This window comes from Penaeus vannamei, chromosome 35 (genome assembly GCF_042767895.1).
Source record: "Penaeus vannamei isolate JL-2024 chromosome 35, ASM4276789v1, whole genome shotgun sequence".
Lineage (NCBI taxonomy): Eukaryota > Metazoa > Arthropoda > Malacostraca > Decapoda > Penaeidae > Penaeus > Penaeus vannamei.
In genome coordinates this window covers 19,514,252-19,521,751 of record NC_091583.1, presented here as the reverse complement: position 1 = coordinate 19,521,751, position 7,500 = coordinate 19,514,252, and positions in this window count along the sequence as shown.

Sequence of the window (7,500 nt, the reverse complement as noted above, 5' to 3'; positions counted from 1 at the left end):
GGGTCATGGTGGTGATGGGGTGATGATAACAAGGGTCATGGTGGTGATGGGGTGATGATAACAAGGGCTATGGTGGTGATGGGGTGATGATAACAAGGGTCATGGTGGTGATGGGGTGATGATAACAAGGGCTATGGTGGTGATGGGGTGATGATAACAAGGGTCATGGTGGTGATGGGGTGATGATAACAAGGGTCATGTTGGTGATGGTGGTGATGATAACAAGGGTCATGGTGGTGATGGGGCGATGATAACAAGGGTCATGGTGGTGGTGGTGGTGATGATAACAAGGGTCATGGTGGTGATGGTGCTGATGATAACAAGGGTCATGGTGGTGATGGTGGTGATGATAACAAGGGTCATGGTGGTGATGGGGTGATGATAACAAGGGTCATGGTGGTGATGGTGGTGATGATAACAAGGGTCATGGTGGTGATGGTGGTGATGATAACAAGGGTCATGGTGGTGATGGTGGTGATGATAACAAGGGTCATGGTGGTGATGGGGTGATGATAACAAGGGTCATGGTGGTGATGGGGTGATGATAACAAGGGTCATGGTGGTGATGGTGGTGATGATAACAAGGGTCATGGTGGTGATGGGGTGACGGTGATAAAAATGGTGATGGGGTGATGGTAACAAGGGCTATGGTGGTGATGGGATGAGGATAACAATGGTTTAATGGTGATGGGATGATGATTATAAAATGTTTATGGTGGTGATGATGATAACAAGGGTTGTAATGGTGATGGGGTGATGATGATAAAAATGGCTATAATGGTGATGATGATAACAAGGGTTATGATGGTGATGGGATGATGGTGATAAGAATGGTGATGGGTTGATGATGATAATGGTTATGATGGTGAAGATGATGACAATGGTTTAATTGTGATGGGGTGATGATAAAAATGGTTATGATGGCGTTGACGATAATCATTGTCTGAATGGTGATGATGGTTGTTATAAAGACAGTGATGGTGATGGCAGTAGAAGCAATGGTGTTTATGAAAAGGATAATTTTAGAAACTAAGGATAAGGATAATGATATCACTAATAATCAAAAGCAAAAGAATGATATTAATACTGGTAACAATCAAGATGATAACTATTAAACCATAGTAACAATGGCAGTAACAATTATTGGAATGGTAATGATAACAGAAGCAATAATAAACTTAATAACGGCGATGATAATGATGACAACAGTGATGATGATGATAATAGCAACAGTAATGAAGATTTAAGTATTATTTACAAAACATTAGTTGTAATATATAAAATATATACCGTTCACATATTCTTTTCTTACTGTGATTATATTTTGATTTGCTTAATAGTAATAATAATGCTAATAATGATTATGTTATTTTGTCATTACTGATAAAATAACATTACAAGAAGCCTGAAATAAACAAAGAGAAGAAAGACAGATTTAATATTTGTTTATGTTATTGATTCGGAGAAATGCAGTCTCAGATCGCTGCCGAGTCCACGCATTTGTCTCTCCTTGGTCTCTGAATTCACTGCCGATATTTTGTCATTTAATTAATTGCCCGATTTATATTTTTGCAGAGTTCGTTTTGCAAACTAATGGCCGGGCATATCTTGCTCTCGGACTGTTTCCCTTCCTCTCCCATTTCGTTTTCTATGCCTGAGATTCCCGTTTTCTCTGTCGTTTTTGTTATTGCCTTTCTCTTCGCTTTTCGCAGTTCCTCTTTTTTTCTCCTTCATTACTACTGTTATGGGAGCTACTACTTTTATAGCTACTAGTACTACTATCACTCCTACTACTACTATTATTACTACTACTGGTACTGGTGCTTCATTGCCATTTTCTTTTATTCCATTTTCTGCCCCATATATTTTTCATTATCGTTTTCTCCGTTTCGCTTAGTTTCTCTCCCTCTCTCTCTTCTTATCTTTGTTACTAATTCGCATTTTTTCAGCATCACTTATTGTTACTGTTATTATTGTTATCCCTCCATTAACTGGAAGCCAGTTTCACACTTTCACATTTTCTTTCAGTTTCCCCCTCCATTCCCATTTTCTGTGTCTCTCTCTATTGCTACCACGTTCTTCCATTATCACTTTTTTTTTTTTAGCTCGATTCCATCTGTTGCAAAATCGATCTTCGAAATCGTTTAAAAATAACGTATTGGAGGTTGATTTTTTCAGAAGTGCAATGAGTGGTATTTGACGGTCAGGGGGAAGTTGGATAAAAGGAGGGATAAGGAAAAGGAAGGAAAATGGGATAAGGGGAAGGCGATAAGAGAAGAGACGAGTGGGGTGAAGGTAAGGGAGATGGCGGGGGGGGGGGGGGGGGAGGGAATTTAAGGATGAATATAAGGAATATATTATAGTCCTTTCACTTAGAGAAAAAAAAATAGAATAAGAGAGAGAGAGAGAGACAGAGAGAGAGAGAGAGAGAGAGAGAGAGAGAGAGAGAGAGAGAGAGAGAGAGAAAGAGAGACAGAGGTAGAGACAGACAGAGGGAGAGAATAATAAAAAAAAACACAAACAAAACATAAACAAAACAAGCAAACAAACAAAAAAACAGAGAGATCCAAGAATCCCCCCTGACAAAATTAGATTTTTTTTCTCCCCAGCAAAGACTCTTTGGCAATTCCACGCACACCAGGGGAAAATACCAGCCATTGTTTCCGAGTAAAACCCCAGCTGTTACTATTTCCATTTCTTTGTCTTTTTTTTCTATTTTTTTTCTTAGTCCCCCCCCCACGTGATGTTTCCGTTATTGTTATTGTTATTATTCTTTCTCTTATCTTTGTTTTTCTATTTCTTTCCATGGAGGGGGGTAGGGGGTGGAGGGGGGGATTGTTCTAATGCTTCCCGTTAATGGCTGTTTATTATTCTTATTGGCTGTTATTCTGAATTCGATATTAGCCTTTTTTTTTTGTGTTTATCAGCTTTGTTGCTTTTGGAACTCTCTCGCAGTTAGGATACTTTCCTATTTTGATATCCTTGTTGGACTGTTAACAAGCTTTCTATTGTCACTGGTATTATTTTTTATCAATATTATAATCATTATCGTAATTGTGATTAGAATGATAGTTACAATTACTATTACCCTTATCACTATCATCATCATTATCGTTATCATTATCGTCGTTATCATTATCATACTTATTATCATTATCATCATTAGCTACAGATGATACCATTATCATTATGAGCATTATTGTTACTATTACCATCATCATTATCAACATTACTAGAACAATCAAAATCAGCAACATTATTATTTTTCTTATCATAATTGTAACTAACAGCAATTCAAAATGTAATTGTAAATATCATAATTATCATCCTTATTATCAATATATATAAACAATATTATTTCTATCATAAGTATCATCATAACTATCATTTTTATTATTGGTATGTTTATCATAATCATTAACATTATGATTATTACCATCGGCTTAATTTTGAATTCTGAGATTATGCTAATGACAATAATAGTAAAAATGATAATAATAATGATAGTAATGATAGAAATGAAAATGATAGTAGCAATAATAAAGCTCATAATAATAATAATAATAATAATAATAATAATAATAATAATAATAATAATAATAATAATAATAATAATAATAATAATAATAATAATAATAATAATAATAATAATGATAATAATGATAATAATGATGATAATAAAGATAATGATAAGTATAATAATGATTACGATTATAATGATAATAATGAGAATGATAGTAATGATAATAGTAATGATAATAATAATGATAATGATGATAATGATGGTAATGATAATGATAATGATAGTTGTAATAATAATTATAATGATTAATAATAATAATAACAATAATTACAACAATAACAATAATGATGATGATAATAATAATGATTATAGTGATTAGTAATAATATTAATCGATAATGATAACAACAATAATGATATCGTTATCGTTGTCATCCTTACCATTATCTTTATTATCATAATCATTATCATCATTATTATTATCATTATCATTATCATTCTTATTATTATCATTATTATTGTTATCGTTAATTATCATTATTATAATATTACCATCATCATTATCATTTTTGCTACTACTACTATTTTTCTAATCATTAGTTTTTTAACATTATCATAATTGAAATAATTGAAATCATTATCATCATCTATATCATCATAATTTTAACTGCCACTGCAATTTTAGTTGCAACTGTAATCGTAAATAACATAATCATTATCATTGCTATCAATTTAGATAAAAATCATTATCTTTAGCACGAATATTATCATTATCTTTATCCTCGATTCTACCATAATCATTATCATCATCATTAACATTATGAATAATACAATCGCCTCAATGTTGAATTATGAGTCTATAATGATAATGATAATAACAGTAATAATGATATTGATAATAGCAAAGATGATAATGATAACAAAAACTACAACAATAACAACAACAACAACAACGATAATGATGATAATAATAATGGTATTAATGATAATAATGATAATGATAATAATGATGATAATAATGATAATACATCTCCAACTGCTACCACTACTGGTGTTGATAATGATAATAATAATGATGATGATCATCATCATCATTACTGTCCTTTTCCTCCTCCTCATTTCAACATTATCATAATGACCATCATCACCATTCTATTTAAAAAATCATTATGACCTGTCATAGTCTACACACCATGACAACTGGCAACCGTGACATCTATCTATCTATCTGTCTATTCATCAGCTGATTTATTTATTGCCTAATAACTGCAACTCCCCGATAACGGAAATACTTGACGTTAAATGCAGCAGCAAACGCATATTATATTCTATCCAGATCCGCTCTTAAAAGCTGCATGCACTCCGAAAAGCTTGCAAAAAAAGTGAAAACAAAAAAAAGAGCACAAACAATGAAATTATTTTGCATCACAACACCAGGGCCAGGAGATGTGGCCGTGACTAATGGGGCGGCGGCAAGAGGAGGAGGGTGGGGGAGGAGGAGGGGGGGAGGGGAGGGGGGGAGGGGAGGGGGGGAGGGGAGGGGGGAGGGGGGGGAGGGGAGGGAGAGGGAGGGGGAAGGGGATGGGGAGGGGGAGGTGAAGGGGGAGGAGGAGGAGGGGGAAGGGGAGGGGAAGGGGTGGGGAGGGGTGGGGAGGGGGAAGGGGAGGGGGTTGGAGAGGGAGGGGATGGGGAATGAGGGGGTAGGAGAAGGAGAGGAAGAGGTAGGGAAGGGGAAGGGGTAGGGGAGGGGGAAGGGGTGGGGTAGGTGGAAGGGGAAGGGGAATTATGGGGGAGGAGATGTGGAGGGGGGGAAGGGGGGGAAGGGGAAAAGGGAGATAAATTGGGAGGGGGGAAGGAAGTGAGGAAGAAGGAGGAGAATGGGGAGAAGAATAGCGAGAGGGAAGGATAAGGAGAGGGGAAGGGGAAATGGAAGGAAAGGGGGGGGGGAGGAGGAGAGGATTGGGGAGGGGGTTGGAAGGAGAGAGACGGGAAGAGGAAGGGGAATGGGGAGAGGGAAAGATAAGCAGAGGAGAAAAGGGAGGGGAATGGGGAAGGGGGAAGTGTAAGGGGATGTGAGAGGTAGAATGGGAAGAGGAGAAGTGGGAGGGGATAGAAAAAGGAAAAAGGATGGGGAGAATAAGAAAGCGGAGGAAGAAACAAAACAAAGGCAAAAGAACGGAAGAAACACACGAAGAGAAGAGAAAACAAAAATAAAAGCAGATGAAACGAAAAAAGGGAAAGACCATAACGAACGAAGGGAAGGAGAAAGAAGGTAGAAGGAGGGCAGAGGGAGGTGAAGGAGTAAGAGGTTAGAAGAAGGGCAGAGGGAGGGGAAGGAGTAAGAGGGTAGAAGGAGGGCAGAGGGAGGGGAAGGAGTAAGAGGTTAGAAGGAGGGCAGAGGGAGGGGGACTGTGGGAGGGGACTGGGGGGGCGAGGAGGGTCAGAGTGCCAATGAGGTCGTATTTATTGACTCGACCCGCCGACCTTACCAAAAAACTCCATTTGATCATTGGCTTAATTAATCTGGCGTGAAACTGATATTGATCATCATAAACGCAGAAATTAGACAGAAAAACAGAAAGAAAAGAAAAACAGATAAGGAGGAGACAGAGAGAAAGAGAAAAATAAAGGTAATGAAGAAAAAAAGAAAGAAAAGATAAGGAGGTAGAGAGAAAGAGAAAAATAAAGGTAATGAAATCAATTAGCTTTTTATTAACGGATATTGATCAACACAAACGCAGAAATTAGACACATAAAACAGAAAAAAGGAGAGAAAGAATAAAAAAGATGAGGAGGAGAAAGAGAGAGAAAGAGAGAGAGAAAGGCAATGGAATAAATTAGCTTTTTATTAACAGATGTTGATCCACATAAACACAGAAATTAAACACAGAAAAAAGACCCCCCTCCATAAAGAAAAATAAAGATAGATATAGAAAAAAGGAAAACCAAGAAAAAAAGACAGAATAAAAGAGAAAAATAAAGGCAATGAAATAGATTCCCTTTTTCGAGTGCCATTTTCGAGGACTATTATCGAGTGATGCTCCTCCTGCCGCCGCGCCTCCGCCCGTTCCTATCGCTTTAATTTGTCTGGCGGCCGTTTATGGGCGGGGAATTATGGGCGTTCTTTCGGGGGACGGGACGAGGAGGGCGTGAGGTGGGTAAACATGAGCGCACGCACGCGCATGCGCTCGCTAACATGCACTCGGCCATGCATACACTTATGCTCGCACACAAACATACATACACGCAATGTATATATATATATATATATATATATATATATATATATATATATATATATGTATGTATGTATGTATGTATGTATGTATGTATATACACACACGCGCATAACTATCTCTGTATCTATTTATCGATAGATACATATATATGTATGTATATATTTCTTTGCGTAAACATTGCGCACACACACACATGCGCTAGCTACCAGACACACATATCTACACAGACATACAAATACTCGTTCGCAGAGACATGCACACATACCTACACACATGCATCTATATACATATACATATATATATATATATATATATATATATATATATATATATATATATATATATATATATATACACACACCCTTTTAACCCCCACTTACCAACCCACTCGCCAACTCCCCCACGCACCCACACACACACACACAAACGTACAACACGTGCATTGTAATCCACTCGAACTTTCTCAATATTCACAAGGCATTTATCACGGGCGTACACTGCCTTCCCTCACACGACAGAACCATAAACGAAATATATTGTCCCGCGGTTCCTCCTTCGCACATCATCTATTCTCCTGCGTTGTGAATCCCTCGAGACCCATTCATTAAAAGGAAAAAAAAAAGTTCGAAAAAGTTCCATTCTGGGAACGGTTCTTTTGTTTTTGTTTTTGTTTGTGGGCGTTGTGGGCGTTGTGTGTGTGTGTGTGTGTGTGTGTGTGTGTGTGTGTGTGTGTGTGTGT